We start from the raw sequence: 17,809 nt of genomic DNA on the forward strand, positions 1-17,809 counted from the left end.
GGGTGCAAGGTTCCCACATTTCGGCTGCCGGTTGTCGCACCACTGTCAAGGCACCAAGCCTCGTAGTTTGCTCGCACCCTCACTCCCTCAGAATTTGCCCATTATGTTTGGAGGTAATTTGACCCAGACTTCACCATTTTCATTCTAACTTCCCTCATATCATTCCGATTCTTGTCTCAGCACACACACACACACGCACGCACCCCTGGTGCTTCAGCCACCGCCTCTTCACAACGTCTGCTCTGATTATTGTTCCTTTTCCACACTTCAATCTCCATAGCGGTTTCTGACACCGCCTGCTTTTCTTTAGCACATGGACTGTTGCGCACTCGTCACCGATCAAGGCATGACAAGAAACCCGTCGCCCCTGTCGTCAACACGTTCCCGAACGTGCTCTTATACTGCCTGCCTGTGCTGCATTCACCATCAGCATCTCTCGCCGACTTCGCTCCATCTCCACTCGACAGAATCTAAAATAGTCCGCCATGCCCATCTGTCTGCCATTTCATCATTTCACTCTATATGCCAGCAGCTTTGCGATCAAGCCAATGTGCCTCGAACAACTGAACCGTTCGCTTCCGCCTCCGTTTCAGTTCTACCACCATTTAAGTCACCGTAAAGAACTCTGCCGGCTCCACAATTCCCGGCGCTCCTGAACATCCTATAAATGTGCGCGTCTGCAACACCCGAGTCCACCAAAAGTCAGGCGCTCTTGAGCCTGCGGGCATCCCATCCGCAAATTCGCCATTGCCTTCAGGGTTCGTCTCTTTTGACAACGTTGAATTTCAAGCAGAAATGCGAGTGTGTGAATACTGAGTCAGTCACTGAGTCAGTCAGTGAGTGAGTGAATGAGAGTGAAACAGTGGGAACAGACAGTCTGAGTGACACGGCCAGCATGAACGATTTGCTGACTCCAAATTGACGTCTGTATTCACAAGCTGCCGATGAATTTTTGATTTAGCTTCGCTTTGTTCATGTGATATCATCCCATTGATTTCTGTGCTTCTATAAATTCAAGTCTTTCATCGGCATTTGATTCCTAAGCAGAGACTTTCATTGAGAGAAGTAAACTCTTATGTACCTACGCATAGGTATGCAGGCACTGCCCTGAAGCTTCCCGCCCAGCTAGGAATTCAGGGCAAAGCTTTTGTAACTCCTTATCTTCTCACACATCGGTATGCAGACACTGTCTTATGCTGCCTGACTGAATTGAAATTAGAATCAAACTGTTTCAAATAGGGTTCGGTTTGGAAAATTTGTAAACGTGTGAAACATCTAAAACATGCAACGTCTGTCGCTGACAAAGGGGCCAGAGCACTGACTTTGTTTTAGCCAGACACACTGGCAACTTGAAATCAGAATCTGTCCCGGACAACAACTCGAAATCGCCTCCTGCCATTAGCAGCTACTTCACGAGCAATCGATACAGTATACCGGTGTTTTATGTTCTTAATGCAATATTTGTTTGGTATCCTGACCTTATCGACTGTTGTAATTGTTTCGTGAATCATGTCTTTTGTAAATTGTGAAATTGTTTTCTGGATCATGTCTTCTGTAAAGTATGAAAAGCGAGGACTGTCCGCTGCTCGGGGACAATTACTTGCGAGACGGTGCACTCTGTTCCGCGTTGAGTACAGGGATTCTCCACAGCTTGGAGTTGCTTGGTCATAAAAGGATTTGTGTTTTTCTAAACATGTTCAGTGTCTTGTTATTGCAGCAAGTCCGCGAGGGTCTCCGAAAACGAACTTGACAGCAGGATTGAAGTTGTGTATATTTCACCATTTTAGAACGTTCGATGCGCAGTGAATGAGATGAGCAATGAGCACAGAGTCAGGAAGCAAAAGGCAGCTGAGTTCAGAAGGGGGATAATGGGAACTGCAGATGCTGGAGATTCCAAGATAATAAAATGTGAGGCTGGATGAACACAGCAGGCCAAGCAGCATCTCAGGAGTACAAAAGCTGACGTTTCGGGCCTAGACCCTTCATCAGAGAGCTCTCTGATGAAGGGTCTAGGCCCGAAACGTCAGCTTTTGTGCTCCTGAGATGCTGCTTGGCCTGCTGTGTTCATCCAGCCTCACATTTTATTATCTTGAGTTCAGAAGGGTCTCGTCAATTGTTGCCCTCGCGCGATGGAGAATGAGGCCAGCAAATTCGGAGGCGTAATCAAAGAAATATTTCAGCCAGGAAACTGATTTGCAGAAGGAAGGCTTCAAACTCCTCCTTGACAGCTAAATAACGACTGACCCCATTGAGGAGCGTGCAATTATGCTGAAACCCGGGATTGAACCAGGGACCTTTAGATCTTCAGTTTAACGCGGTCCCAACTGAGCTATTTCGGCTGGCGGCGATTACTGGTGACGCTGGATGAACACAGCAAGTCCAGCGCAGCAGCGTCTCAGGAGCACAAAAGCTGACGTTTCGGGCCTGGACCCTTCATCAGAGATGGGATGGGGTGAGGGTTTTGGAATAGATCTGGAGAGAGGGGGAGGCCGACCGAAGATGGAGAGAAAAGAAGATAGGTGGAGAGGAGAGTATAGGTGGGGAGGTTGGGAGGGGATAGGTCAGTCCAGGGAAGACGGACAGGTCAAGGAGGTGGGATGAGGTTAGTAGGTCGGAGATGGAGGCGCGGCTGGCGGTGGGTGGAAGGGATGGGTGAGAGGAAGAACTGGTTGGGAAAGCAGAGATAGGTTGGACTGGTTTTGGGATGCAGTGGGTTGAGGGGATGAGCTGAGCTGGTTGCGTGGCGCAGTGGGTGGACGGGACGAACTGGGCTGGTTTTGGGATGCGGTGTGGGAAGTGGAGATTTGGAAGTTGGTGAAGTCCACATTGATACCATTGGGCTGCAAGGTTCCCACATTTCGGCTGGCGGTTGTCGCACCACTGTCAAGGCACCAAGCCTCGTAGTTTGCTCGCACCCTCACTCCCTCAGCAATTGCCCATTATGTTTGGAGGTAATTCGACCCAGACTTCACCCTTTTCATTCTAACTTCCCTCATATCATTCCGATTCTTGTCTCAGCACACACACACACACGCGCGCGCACACACACACACACACACACACACACACGCACGCACCCATGGTGCATCAGCCACCGCCTCTTCACAACGTCTGCTCTGATGTTGTTTCTTTTCAACACTTCAATCTCCAAAGCGGTTTCTGACGCCGCCTGCTTTTCTTTAGCACATGGACCGTTGCGCACTCGTCACCGATCAAGGCATGACAAGCAACCCGTCGCCCCTGTCGTCAACACGTTCCCGAACTGCCATGAGACAGCCTGCCTGTGCTGCACTCACCATCAGCATCTCTCGCCGACTTCGCTCCATCTCCAATCGACAGAATCTAAAATAGTCCGCCATGCCCATCTGTCTGCCATTTCGTCATTTCACTCGAGATGCCAGCAGCTTTGCGATCAAGCCAATGCGCCTTGCCCAACTGAACCGTTCGCTTCCGCCTCCGTTTCAGTTCTCCCACCGTTTAAATCACCGTTAAGAACTCTGCCGGCTCCACAATTCCCGGGCGCTCCTTCATATCCTCTAAATGTGCACGTCTGCAACACTCGAGTCAACCAAAAGTCAGGCGCTCTTGTTCCTGCGGGCATCCCATCCGCAAATTCGCCATTGCCTTCAGGGTTCGTCTCTTTTGACATCGTTGAATTTCAGGCAGAAATGCGAGTGTATGAATACTGAGTCAGTCACTGAGTCAGTCAGTGAGTGAGTGAATGAGAGTGAAACAGGGGGAGACAGACAATCTGAGTGACACGGCCGGCATGAACGATTTGCTGACTCTCAAATTGACGTCTGAATTCACAAGCTGCCGATGAATTTTTGATTTAGCTTAGCTTTGTTCATGTGATATCATCCCATTGATTTCTATGCTTCTATAAATTCAAGTCTTTCATCGGCACTTGATTCCTAAGCAGAGACTTTAAGTGAGAGAAGTAAACTCTTTTCTACCTACACATAGGAGTGCAGGCACTGCCCTGAAGCTTCCTGCCCAGCTCGGAATTCAGGGCAAAGCTTTTGTAACTCCTTATCTTCTCACACATCGGTATGCAGACACTGTCTTATGCTGCCTGACTGAATTGAAATTAGAATCAAACTGTTTCAAATAGGGTTCGGTTTGGAAAATTTGTAAACGTGTGAAACATCTAAAACATGCAACGTCTGTCACTGACAAAGGGGCCAGAGCACTGACTTTGTTTTAGCCAGACACACTGGCAACTTGATACCAGAATCTGTCCCGGACAACAACTCGAAATCGCCTCCTGCCATTAGCAGCTACTTCACGAGCAATCGATACAGTATACCGATGTTTTATGTTCTTGATGCAATATTTGTTTGGTATCCTGACCTTATCGACTGTTGTAATTGTTTCGTGAATCATGTCTTTTGTAAATTGTGAAATTGTTTTCTGTATCATGTCTTCTGTAAAGTATAAAAAGCGAGGACTGTCCGCTGCTCGGGGAGAATTACTTGCGAGACGGTGCACCCTGTTCCGCGTTGAGTACAGGGATTCTCCACAGCTTGGAGTTGCTTGGTCATAAAAGGATTTGTGTTTTTCTAAACATGTTCAGGGACTTGTTATTGCAGCAAGTCCGCGAGGGTCTCCGAAAACGAACTTGACAGCAGGATTGAAGTTGTGTCTATTTCACCATTTTAGAACGTTCGATGCGCAGTGAATGAGATGAGCAATGAGCACAGAGTCAGGAAGCAAAAGGCAGCTGAGTTCAGAAGGGACTCGTCAATTGTTGCCCTCGCGCGATGGAGAATGAGGCCAACAAATTCGGGGGCGTGATCAAAGAAATATTTCAGCCAGGAAACTGAGTGGCAGAAGGAAGGCTTCAATCTCCTCCTTGACAGCTAAATAACGGTTGACCGCATTGAGGAGCGTGCAACTCTGCCGAAACCCGGGATTGAACCAGGGACCTTTAGATCTTCAGTCTAACGCTCTCCCAACTGAGCTATTTCGGCTGGCGGCGATTACTGGTGACGCTGGATGAACACAGCAGGTCCAGCGCAGCATCGTCTCAGGAGCTCAAAAGCTGGCGTTTCGGGCCGAGACCCTTCATCAGAGATGGGATGGGGTGAGGGTTCTGGAATAAATATCGAGAGAGCGGGAGGCGGACCGACGATGCAGAGAAAAGAAGATAGGTGGAGAGCAGAGTATAGGTGGGGAGGTTGGGAGGGGATAGATCAGTCCAGGGAAGACGGACAGTTCAAGGAGGTGGAATGAGGTTAGCAGGCAGGAGATGGAGGTGCGGTTTGGGGTGGGAGGAAGGGATGGGTGAGAAGAAGAACAGGTTGGGGAAGCACAGATAGCTTGGACTGGTTTTGGGATTCACTGGGTGGAGGGGAAGAGCTGAGCTGGTTGTGTGGTGCAGTGGGGGCAGGGGACGAACTGGGCTGGTTTTGGGATGCGGTGGGGGAAGCGGAGATTTGGAAGCTGGTGAAGTCCACATTGACACCATTGGGTGCAAGGTTCCCACATTTCGGCTGCCGGTGGTCGCACCACTGTCAAGGCACCAAGCCTCGTAGTTTGCTCGCATCCTCACTCCCTCAGCATTTGCCCATTATGTTTGGAGGTAATTTGATCCAGACCTCACCCTTTTCATTATAAATTCCCTCATATCATTCCGATTCTTGCCTAAGCACTCACACACACACTCACACACACACACACACACACACACACACACACACATACACACACACATGGTGCATCAGCCACGGCCTCTCAACACCGACTCCTTTGATTATTGTTCCTTTTCAACGCTTCAATCTCCATAGTCGTTTCTGACACCGCCTGCTTTACTTCAGCATATGGACCGTTGCGCACTCGTCACCGATCAAGGCATGACAAGAAACCCGTCGCCCCTGTCGTCAACGCGTTCCCGAACGTGCTCTTATACTGCCTGCCTGTGCTGCATTCACCATCAGCATCTCTCGCCGACTTCGCTCGATCTCCAATCGACAGAATCAAATAGTCCGCCATGCCCATCTGTCTGCCATTTCGTCATTTCACTCTATATCCCAGCAGATTTGCGATCAAGCCAATGCGCCTCGAACAACTGAACCGTTCGCTTCCGCCTCGGTTTCAGTTCTACCACCATTTAAGTCACCGTTAAGAACTCTGCCGGCTCCACAATTCCCGGGCGCTCCTTAACATCCTCTAAATGTGCACGTCTGCAACACTCGAGTCAACCAAAAGTCAGGCGCTCTTGTTCCTGCGGGCATCCCATCCGCAAATTCGCCATTGCCTTCAGGGTTCGTCTCTTTTGACATCGTTGAATTTCAGGCAGAAATGCGAGTGTGTGAATACTGAGTCAGTCACCGAGTCAGTCAGTGTGAGTGAATGAGAGTGAAACAGGGGGAGACAGGCAGTCTGAGTGACACGGCCAGCATGAACGATTTGCTGACTTCAAATTGACGTCAGTATTCACAGCTGCCGATGAATTTTTGATTTAGCTTAGCTTTGTTCATGTGATATCATCCCATTGATTTCTATGCTTCTATAAATTCAAGTCTTTCATCGGCATTTGATTCCTTAGCAGAGACTTTCATTGAGAGAAGTAAACTCTTTTCTACCGACGCAGAGGTATGCAGGCACTGCCCTGAAGCTTCCCGCCCAGCTAGGAATTCAGGGCAAAGCTTTTGTAACTCCTTATCTTCTCACACATCGGTATGCAGACACTGTCTTATGCTGCCTGACTGAATTGAAATTAGAATCAAACTGTTTCAAATAGGGTTCGGTTTGGAAAATTTGTAAACGTGTGAAACATCTAAAACATGCAACGTCTGTCGCTGACAAAGGGGCCAGAGCACTGACTTTGTTTTAGCCAGACACACTGGCAACTTGATACCAGAATCAGTCCCGGACAACAACTCGAAATCGCCTCCTGCCATTAGCAGCTACTTCACGAGCAATCGATACAGTATACCGGTGTTTTATGTTCTTGATGCAATATTTGTTTGGTATCCTGACCTTATCGACTGTTGTAATTGTTTCGTGAATCATGTCTTTTGTAAATTGTGAAATTGTTTTCTGTATCATGTCTTCTGTAAAGTATAAAAAGCGAGGACTGTCCGCTGCTCGGGGAGAATTACTTGCGAGACGGTGCACTCTGTTCCGCGTTGAGTACAGGGATTCTCCACAGCTTGGAGTTGCTTGGTCATAAAAGGATTTGTGTTTTTCTAAACATGTTCAGTGTCTTGTTATTGCAGCAAGTCCGCGAGGGTCTCCGAAAACGAACTTGACAGCAGGATTGAAGTTGTGTCTATTTCACCATTTTAGAACGTTCGATGCGCAGTGAATGAGATGAGCAATGAGCACAGAGTCAGGAAGCAAAAGGCAGCGGAGGTCAGAAGGGACTCGTCAATTGTTGCCCTCGCGCGATGGAGAATGAGGCCAGCAAATACGGAGGCGTGATCAAAGAAATATTTCAGCCAGGAAACTGAGTTGCAGAAGGAAGGCTGCAATCTCCTCCTTGACAGCCAAATAACGGGTGAACGCATTGAGGAGCGTGCAACTCTGCCGAAACCCAGGATTGAACCAGGGACCTTTAGATCTTCAGTCAAACGCTCTCCCAACTGAGCTATTTCGGCTGGCGGCGATGGCGACTGACGCTGGATGAACACAGCAAGTCCAGCGCAGCAGCGTCTCAGGAGCACAAAAGCTGACGTTTCGGGCCTGGACCCTTCATCAGAGATGGGATGGGGTGAGGGTTCTGGAATAAATCTGGAGAGAGGGGGAGGCCGACTGAAGATGGAGAGAAAAGAAGATAGGTGGAGAGGAGAGTATAGGTGGGGAGGTTGGGAGGGGATAGGTCAGTCCAGGGAAGACGGACAGGTCAAGGAGGTGGGATGAGGTTAGTAGGTCGGAGATGGAGGCGCTGCTTGCGGTGGGTGGAAGGGATGGGTGAGAGGAAGAACTGGTTGGGAATGCAGAGATAGGTTGGACTGGTTTTGGGATGCAGTGGGTTGAGGGGATGAGCTGAGCTGGTTGCGTGGCGCAGTGGGTGGACGGGACGAACTGGGCTGGTTTTGGGATGCGGTGTGGGAAGGGGAGATTTGGAAGCTGGTGAAGTCCACATTGATACCATTGGGCTGCAAGGTTCCACATTTCGGCTGGCGGTGGTCGCACCACTGTCAAGGCACCAAGCCTCGTAGTTTGCTCGCACCCTCACTCCCCCAGCAATTTGCCCATTATGTTTGGAGGTAATTTGACCCAGACTTCACCCTTTTCATTCTAAATTCCCTCATATCATTCCGATTCTTGTCTCAGCACACACACACACACGCACGCACCCCTGGTGCTTCAGCCACCGCCTCTTCACAACGTCTGCTCTGATTATTGTTCCTTTTCCACACTTCAATCTCCATAGCGGTTTCTGACACCGCCTGCTTTTCTTTAGCACATGGACCGTTGCGCACTCGTCACCGATCAAGGCATGACAAGAAACCCGTCGCCCCTGTCGTCAACACGTTCCCGAACGTGCTCTTATACTGCCTGCCTGTGCTGAATTCACCATCATCATCTCTCGCCGACTTCGCTCCATCTCCACTCGACAGAATCTAAAATAGTCCGCCATGCCCATCTGTCTGCCATTTCATCATTTCACTCTATATGCCAGCAGCTTTGCGATCAAGCCAATGCGCCTTGCCCAACTGAACCGTTCGCTTCCGCCTCGGTTTCATGTCTACCACCATTTAAATCACCGTTAAGAACTCTGCCGGCTCCACAATTCCCGGGCGCTCCTTCACATCCCCTAAATGTGCACGTCTGCACCAGTCGAATCAACCAAAAGTCAGGTGCTCTTGAGCCTGCGGGCATCCCATCCGCAAATTCGCCATTGCCTTCAGGGTTCGTCTCTTTTGACATCCTTGAATTTCAGGCAGAAATGCGAGTGTGTGAATACTGAGTCAGTCACTGAGTCAGTCAGTGAGTGTGTGAATGAGAGTGAAACAGGGGGAACAGACAGTCTGAATGACACGGCCAGCATGAACGATTTGCTGACTCTCAAATTGACACCTGTCTTCACAGCTGTCGATAAATTTTTGATTTAGCTTAGATTTGTTCATGTGATATCATCCCATTGATTTCTATGCTTCTATAAATTCAAGTCTTTCATCGGCATTTGATTCCTATGCAGAGACTTTCATTGAGAGAAGTAAACTCTTATGTACCTACGCAGTGGTATGCAGACACTGCCCTGAAGCTTCCTGCCCAGCTAGGAATTCAGGGCAAAGCTTTTGTAACTCCTTATCTTCTCACACATCGGTATGCAGACACTGTCTTATGCTGCCTGACTGAATTGAAATTAGAATCAAACTGTTTCAAATAGGGTTCGGTTTGGAAAATTTGTAAACGTGTGAAACATCTAAAACATGCAACGTCTGTCGCTGACAAAGGGGCCAGAGCACTGACTTTGTTTTAGCCAGACACACTGGCAACTTGATACCAGAATCAGTCCCGGACAACAACTCGAAATCGCCTCCTGCCATTAGCAGCTACTTCACGAGCAATCGATACAGTATACCGGTGTTTTATGTTCTTGATGCAATATTTGTTTGGTATCCTGACCTTATCGACTGTTGTAATTGTTTCGTGAATCATGTCTTTTGTAAATTGTGAAATTGTTTTCTGGTTCATGTCTTCTGTAAAGTATAAAAAGCGAGGACTGTCCGCTGCTCGGGGAGAATTACTTGCGAGACGGTGCACTCTGTTCCGCGTTGAGTACAGGGATTCTCCACAGCTTGGAGTTGCTTGGTCATAAAAGGATTTGTGTTTTTCTACACATGTTCAGTGTCTTGTTATTGCAGCAAGTCCGCGAGCGTCTCCGAAAACGAACTTGACAGCAGGATTGAAGTTGTGTCTATTTCACCATTTTAGAACGTTCGATGCGCAGTGAATGAGATGAGCAATGAGCACAGAGTCAGGAAGCAAAAGGCAGCTGAGGTCAGAAGGGACTCGTCAATTGTTGCCCTCGCGCGATGGAGAATGAGGCCAGCAAATTCGGAGGCGTGATCAAAGAAATATTTCAGCCAGGAAACTGAGTGGCAGAAGGAAGGCTTCAATCTCCTCCTTGACGGCTAAACAACGGCTGACGCCATTGAGGAGCTTGCAATTCTGCCGAAACCCGGGATGGAACCAGGGACCTTTAGATCTTCAGTCTAACGCTCCCCCAACTGAGCTATTTCGGCTGGCGGCGACGACTGGTGACGCTGGCTGAACACAGCAGGTCCAGCGCAGCAGCGTCTCAGGAGCTCAAAAGCTGGCGTTACGGGCCGAGACCCTTCATCAGAGACGGGATGGGGTGAGGGTTCTGGAATAAATATCGAGAGAGCGGGAGGCGGACCGACGATGCAGAGAAAAGAAGATAGGTGGAGAGCAGAGTATAGGTGGGGATGTCGGGAGGGGATAGATCAGTCCAGGGAAGACGGACAGTTCAAGGAGGTGGAATGAAGTTAGCAGGCAGGAGATGGAGGTGCGGTTTGGGGTGGGAGGAAGGGATGGGTGAGAGGAAGAACAGGTTGGGGAAGCACAGATAGCTTGGACTGGTTTTGGGATTCACTGGGTGGAGGGGAAGAGCTGAGCTGGTTGCGTGGTTCAGTGGGGGCAGGGTACGAAATGGGCTGGTTTTGGGATTCGGTGGGGGAAGCGGAGATTTGGAATCTGGTTAAGTTCACATTGACACCATTGGGTTCAAGGTTCCCACATTTCGGCTGCCGGTTGTCGCACCACTGTCAAGGCACCAAGCCTCGTAGTTTGCTCGCATCCTCACTCCCTCAGCATTTGCCCATCATGTTTGGAGGTAATTTGATCCAGACCTCACCCTTTTCATTATAAATTCCCTCATATCATTCCGATTCTTGCCTAAGCACACACACACACACACTCACACACACACACACATACACACACACATGGTGCATCAGCCACGGCCTCTCAACACCGTCTCCTTTGATTATTGTTCCTTTTCAACGCTTCAATCTCCATAGTCGTTTTTGACACCGCCTGCTTTACTTTAGCACATGGACCGTTGCGCACTCGTCACCGATCAAGGCATGACAAGAAACCCGTCGCCCCTGTCGTCAACGCGTTCCCGAACGTGCTCTTATACTGCCTGCCTGTGCTGCATTCACCATCAGCATCTCTCGCCGACTTCGCTCCATCTCCAATCGACAGAATCTAAAGTAGTCCGCCATGCCCATCTGTCTGCCATTTCGTCATTTCACTCTATATCCCAGCAGATTTGCGATCAAGCCAATGCGCCTCGAACAACTGAACCGTTCGCTTCCGCCTCGGTTTCAGTTCTACCACCATTTAAGTCACCGTGAAGAACTCTGCCGGCTCCACAATTCCCGGGCGCTCCTTAACATCCTCTAAATGTGCACGTCTGCAACACTCGAGTCAACCAAAAGTCAGGCGCTCTTGTTCCTGCGGGCATCCCATCCGCAAATTCGCCATTGCCTTCAGGGTTCGTCTCTTTTGACATCGTTGAATTTCAGGCAGAAATGCGAGTGTGTGAATACTGAGTCAGTCACCGAGTCAGTCAGTGAGTGAGTGAATGAGAGTGAAACAGGGGGAGACAGGCAGTCTGAGTGACACGGCCAGCATGAACGATTTGCTGACTCCAAATTGACGTCTGTATTCACAGCTGCCGATGAATTTTTGATTTAGCTTAGCTTTGTTCATGTGATATCATCCCATTGATTTCTATGCTTCTATAAATTCAAGTCTTTTATCGGCATTTGATTCCTTAGCAGAGACTTTCGTTGACAGAAGTAAACTCTTTTCTACCTACGCAGAGGTGTGCAGGCACTGCCCTGAAGCTTCCCGCCCAGCTAGGAATTCAGTGTAAAGCTTTTGTAACTCCTTATCTTCTCACACATCGGTATGCAGACACTGTCTTATGCTGCCTGACTGAATTGAAATTAGAATCAAACTGTTTCAAATAGGGTTCGGTTTGGAAAATTTGTAAACGTGTGAAACATCTAAAACATGCAACGTCTGTCGCTGACAAAGGGGCCAGAGCACTGACTTTGTTTTAGCCAGACACACTGGCAACTTGATACCAGAATCAGTCCCGGACAACAACTCGAAATCGCCTCCTGCCATTAGCAGCTACTTCACGAGCAATCGATACAGTATACCGGTGTTTTATGTTCTTGATGCAATATTTGTTTGGTATCCTAACCTTATCGACTGTTGTAATTGTTTCGTGAATCATGTCTTTTGTAAATTGTGAAATTGTTTTCTGTATCATGTCTTCTGTAAAGTATAAAAAGCGAGGACTGTCCGCTGCTCGGGGAGAATTACTTGCGAGACGGTGCACTCTGTTCCGCGTTGAGTACAGGGATTCTCCACAGCTTGGAGTTGCTTGGTCATAAAAGGATTTGTGTTTTTCTAAACATGTTCAGTGTCTTGTTATTGCAGCAAGTCCGCGAGGGTCTCCGAAAACGAACTTGACAGCAGGATTGAAGTTGTGTATATTTCACCATTTTAGAACGTTCGATGCGCAGTGAATGAGATGAGCAATGAGCACAGAGTCAGGAAGCAAAAGGCAGCTGAGTTCAGAAGGGAGATAATGGGAACTGCAGATGCTGGAGATTCCAAGATAATAAAATGTGAGGCTGGATGAACACAGCAGGCCAAGCAGCATCTCAGGAGCACAAAAGCTGACGTTTCGGGCCTAGACCCTTCATCAGAGAGCTCTCTGATGAAGGGTCTAGGCCCGATACGTCAGCTTTTGTGCTCCTGAGATGCTGCTTGGCCTGCTGTGTTCATCCAGCCTCACATTTTATTATCTTGAGTTCAGAAGGGTCTCGTCAATTGTTGCCCTCGCGCGATGGAGAATGAGGCCAACAAATTCGGGGGCGTGATCAAAGAAATATTTCAGCCAGGAAACTGAGTGGCAGAAGGAAGGCTTCAATCTCCTCCTTGACGGCTAAACAACGGCTGACGCCATTGAGGAGCTTGCAATTCTGCCGAAACCCGGGATGGAACCAGGGACCTTTAGATCTTCAGTCTAACGCTCCCCCAACTGAGCTATTTCGGCTGGCGGCGACGACTGGTGACGCTGGCTGAACACAGCAGGTCCAGCGCAGCAGCGTCTCAGGAGCTCAAAAGCTGGCGTTACGGGCCGAGACCCTTCATCAGAGACGGGATGGGGTGAGGGTTCTGGAATAAATATCGAGAGAGCGGGAGGCGGACCGACGATGCAGAGAAAAGAAGATAGGTGGAGAGCAGAGTATAGGTGGGGATGTCGGGAGGGGATAGATCAGTCCAGGGAAGACGGACAGTTCAAGGAGGTGGAATGAAGTTAGCAGGCAGGAGATGGAGGTGCGGTTTGGGGTGGGAGGAAGGGATGGGTGAGAGGAAGAACAGGTTGGGGAAGCACAGATAGCTTGGACTGGTTTTGGGATTCACTGGGTGGAGGGGAAGAGCTGAGCTGGTTGCGTGGTTCAGTGGGGGCAGGGTACGAAATGGGCTGGTTTTGGGATTCGGTGGGGGAAGCGGAGATTTGGAATCTGGTTAAGTTCACATTGACACCATTGGGTTCAAGGTTCCCACATTTCGGCTGCCGGTTGTCGCACCACTGTCAAGGCACCAAGCCTCGTAGTTTGCTCGCATCCTCACTCCCTCAGCATTTGCCCATCATGTTTGGAGGTAATTTGATCCAGACCTCACCCTTTTCATTATAAATTCCCTCATATCATTCCGATTCTTGCCTAAGCACACACACACACACACTCACACACACACACACATACACACACACATGGTGCATCAGCCACGGCCTCTCAACACCGTCTCCTTTGATTATTGTTCCTTTTCAACGCTTCAATCTCCATAGTCGTTTTTGACACCGCCTGCTTTACTTTAGCACATGGACCGTTGCGCACTCGTCACCGATCAAGGCATGACAAGAAACCCGTCGCCCCTGTCGTCAACGCGTTCCCGAACGTGCTCTTATACTGCCTGCCTGTGCTGCATTCACCATCAGCATCTCTCGCCGACTTCGCTCCATCTCCAATCGACAGAATCTAAAGTAGTCCGCCATGCCCATCTGTCTGCCATTTCGTCATTTCACTCTATATCCCAGCAGATTTGCGATCAAGCCAATGCGCCTCGAACAACTGAACCGTTCGCTTCCGCCTCGGTTTCAGTTCTACCACCATTTAAGTCACCGTGAAGAACTCTGCCGGCTCCACAATTCCCGGGCGCTCCTTAACATCCTCTAAATGTGCACGTCTGCAACACTCGAGTCAACCAAAAGTCAGGCGCTCTTGTTCCTGCGGGCATCCCATCCGCAAATTCGCCATTGCCTTCAGGGTTCGTCTCTTTTGACATCGTTGAATTTCAGGCAGAAATGCGAGTGTGTGAATACTGAGTCAGTCACCGAGTCAGTCAGTGAGTGAGTGAATGAGAGTGAAACAGGGGGAGACAGGCAGTCTGAGTGACACGGCCAGCATGAACGATTTGCTGACTCCAAATTGACGTCTGTATTCACAGCTGCCGATGAATTTTTGATTTAGCTTAGCTTTGTTCATGTGATATCATCCCATTGATTTCTATGCTTCTATAAATTCAAGTCTTTTATCGGCATTTGATTCCTTAGCAGAGACTTTCGTTGACAGAAGTAAACTCTTTTCTACCTACGCAGAGGTGTGCAGGCACTGCCCTGAAGCTTCCCGCCCAGCTAGGAATTCAGTGTAAAGCTTTTGTAACTCCTTATCTTCTCACACATCGGTATGCAGACACTGTCTTATGCTGCCTGACTGAATTGAAATTAGAATCAAACTGTTTCAAATAGGGTTCGGTTTGGAAAATTTGTAAACGTGTGAAACATCTAAAACATGCAACGTCTGTCGCTGACAAAGGGGCCAGAGCACTGACTTTGTTTTAGCCAGACACACTGGCAACTTGATACCAGAATCAGTCCCGGACAACAACTCGAAATCGCCTCCTGCCATTAGCAGCTACTTCACGAGCAATCGATACAGTATACCGGTGTTTTATGTTCTTGATGCAATATTTGTTTGGTATCCTAACCTTATCGACTGTTGTAATTGTTTCGTGAATCATGTCTTTTGTAAATTGTGAAATTGTTTTCTGTATCATGTCTTCTGTAAAGTATAAAAAGCGAGGACTGTCCGCTGCTCGGGGAGAATTACTTGCGAGACGGTGCACTCTGTTCCGCGTTGAGTACAGGGATTCTCCACAGCTTGGAGTTGCTTGGTCATAAAAGGATTTGTGTTTTTCTAAACATGTTCAGTGTCTTGTTATTGCAGCAAGTCCGCGAGGGTCTCCGAAAACGAACTTGACAGCAGGATTGAAGTTGTGTATATTTCACCATTTTAGAACGTTCGATGCGCAGTGAATGAGATGAGCAATGAGCACAGAGTCAGGAAGCAAAAGGCAGCTGAGTTCAGAAGGGAGATAATGGGAACTGCAGATGCTGGAGATTCCAAGATAATAAAATGTGAGGCTGGATGAACACAGCAGGCCAAGCAGCATCTCAGGAGCACAAAAGCTGACGTTTCGGGCCTAGACCCTTCATCAGAGAGCTCTCTGATGAAGGGTCTAGGCCCGATACGTCAGCTTTTGTGCTCCTGAGATGCTGCTTGGCCTGCTGTGTTCATCCAGCCTCACATTTTATTATCTTGAGTTCAGAAGGGTCTCGTCAATTGTTGCCCTCGCGCGATGGAGAATGAGGCCAACAAATTCGGGGGCGTGATCAAAGAAATATTTCAGCCAGGAAACTGAGTGGCAGAAGGAAGGCTTCAATCTCCTCCTTGACAGCTAAATAACGGTTGACCGCATTGAGGAGCGTGCAAATCTGCCGAAACCCGGGATTGAACCAGGGACCTTTAGATCTTCAGTCTAACGCTCTCCCAACTGAGCTATTTCGGCTGGCGGCGATTACTGGTGACGCTGGATGAACACAGCAGGTCCAGCGCAGCATCGTCTCAGGAGCTCAAAAGCTGGCGTTTCGGGCCGAGACCCTTCATCAGAGATGGGATGGGGTGAGGGTTCTGGAATAAATATCGAGAGAGCGGGAGGCGGACCGACGATGCAGAGAAAAGAAGATAGGTGGAGAGCAGAGTATAGGTGGGGAGGTTGGGAGGGGATAGATCAGTCCAGGGAAGACGGACAGTTCAAGGAGGTGGAATGAGGTTAGCAGGCAGGAGATGGAGGTGCGGTTTGGGGTGGGAGGAAGGGATGGGTGAGAAGAAGAACAGGTTGGGGAAGCACAGATAGCTTGGACTGGTTTTGGGATTCACTGGGTGGAGGGGAAGAGCTGAGCTGGTTGTGTGGTGCAGTGGGGGCAGGGGACGAACTGGGCTGGTTTTGGGATGCGGTGGGGGAAGCGGAGATTTGGAAGCTGGTGAAGTCCACATTGACACCATTGGGTGCAAGGTTCCCACATTTCGGCTGGCGGTGGTCGCACCACTGTCAAGGCACCAAGCCTCGTAGTTTGCTCGCATCCTCACTCCCTCAGCATTTGCCCATTATGTTTGGAGGTAATTTGATCCAGACCTCACCCTTTTCATTATAAATTCCCTCATATCATTCCGATTCTTGCCTAAGCACTCACACACACACTCACACACACACACACACACACACACACACACACACACACACATACACACACACATGGTGCATCAGCCACGGCCTCTCAACACCGTCTCCTTTGATTATTGTTCCTTTTCAACGCTTCAATCTCCATAGTCGTTTTTGACACCGCCTGCTTTACTTTAGCACATGGACCGTTGCGCACTCGTCACCGATCAAGGCATGACAAGAAACCCGTCGCCCCTGTCGTCAACGCGTTCCCGAACGTGCTCTTATACTGCCTGCCTGTGCTGCATTCACCATCAGCATCTCTCGCCGACTTCGCTCCATCTCCAATCGACAGAATCTAAAGTAGTCCGCCATGCCCATCTGTCTGCCATTTCGTCATTTCACTCTATATCCCAGCAGATTTGCGATCAAGCCAATGCGCCTCGAACAACTGAACCGTTCGCTTCCGCCTCGGTTTCAGTTCTACCACCATTTAAGTCACCGTTAAGAACTCTGCCGGCTCCACAATTCCCGGGCAATCCTTAACATCCTCTAAATGTGCACGTCTGCAACACTCGAGTCAACCAAAAGTCAGGCGCTCTTGTTCCTGCGGGCATCCCATCCGCAAATTCGCCATTGCCTTCAGGGTTCGTCTCTTTTGACATCGTTGAATTTCAGGCAGAAATGCGAGTGTGTGAATACTGAGTCAGTCACCGAGTCAGTCAGTGAGTGAGTGAATGAGAGTGAAACAGGGGGAGACAGGCAGTCTGAGTGACACGGCCAGCATGAACGATTTGCTGACTCCAAATTGACGTCTGTATTCACAGCTGCCGATGAATTTTTGATTTAGCTTAGCTTTGTTCATGTGATATCATCCCATTGATTTCTATGCTTCTATAAATTCAAGTCTTTTATCGGCATTTGATTCCTTAGCAGAGACTTTCGTTGACAGAAGTAAACTCTTTTCTACCTACGCAGAGGTGTGCAGGCACTGCCCTGAAGCTTCCCGCCCAGCTAGGAATTCAGTGTAAAGCTTTTGTAACTCCTTATCTTCTCACACATCGGTATGCAGACACTGTCTTATGCTGCCTGACTGAATTGAAATTAGAATCAAACTGTTTCAAATAGGGTTCGGTTTGGAAAATTTGTAAACGTGTGAAACATCTAAAACATGCAACGTCTGTCGCTGACAAAGGGGCCAGAGCACTGACTTTGTTTTAGCCAGACACACTGGCAA

The 17,809-nt window shown here is 48.9% G+C and overlaps 6 non-coding genes across 6 annotated transcripts; all 6 read right to left on the reverse strand.

The window, feature by feature from the left end:
* Positions 1-2,266: 2,266 nt before the first annotated feature.
* trnaf-gaa (transfer RNA phenylalanine (anticodon GAA)) lies at positions 2,267-2,339 on the reverse strand. Its single transcript has one exon. It is a non-coding gene; the product is annotated as a tRNA-Phe (tRNA).
* Positions 2,340-4,900: 2,561 nt separating this feature from the next.
* Positions 4,901-4,973, reverse strand: trnaf-gaa (transfer RNA phenylalanine (anticodon GAA)). The gene has a single exon. It is a non-coding gene; the product is annotated as a tRNA-Phe (tRNA).
* A 2,558-nt stretch (positions 4,974-7,531) lies between these two features.
* On the reverse strand, positions 7,532-7,604 carry trnaf-gaa (transfer RNA phenylalanine (anticodon GAA)). Its single transcript has one exon. It is a non-coding gene; the product is annotated as a tRNA-Phe (tRNA).
* A 2,525-nt stretch (positions 7,605-10,129) lies between these two features.
* trnaf-gaa (transfer RNA phenylalanine (anticodon GAA)) lies at positions 10,130-10,202 on the reverse strand. Its single transcript has one exon. It is a non-coding gene; the product is annotated as a tRNA-Phe (tRNA).
* Positions 10,203-12,987: 2,785 nt separating this feature from the next.
* On the reverse strand, positions 12,988-13,060 carry trnaf-gaa (transfer RNA phenylalanine (anticodon GAA)). Its single transcript has one exon. It is a non-coding gene; the product is annotated as a tRNA-Phe (tRNA).
* Positions 13,061-15,845: 2,785 nt separating this feature from the next.
* trnaf-gaa (transfer RNA phenylalanine (anticodon GAA)) lies at positions 15,846-15,918 on the reverse strand. Its single transcript has one exon. It is a non-coding gene; the product is annotated as a tRNA-Phe (tRNA).
* Positions 15,919-17,809: the final 1,891 nt, after the last annotated feature.

Source organism: Stegostoma tigrinum, chromosome 11, assembly GCF_030684315.1.
Source record: "Stegostoma tigrinum isolate sSteTig4 chromosome 11, sSteTig4.hap1, whole genome shotgun sequence".
Taxonomy (NCBI): Eukaryota; Metazoa; Chordata; class Chondrichthyes; order Orectolobiformes; family Stegostomatidae; genus Stegostoma; species Stegostoma tigrinum.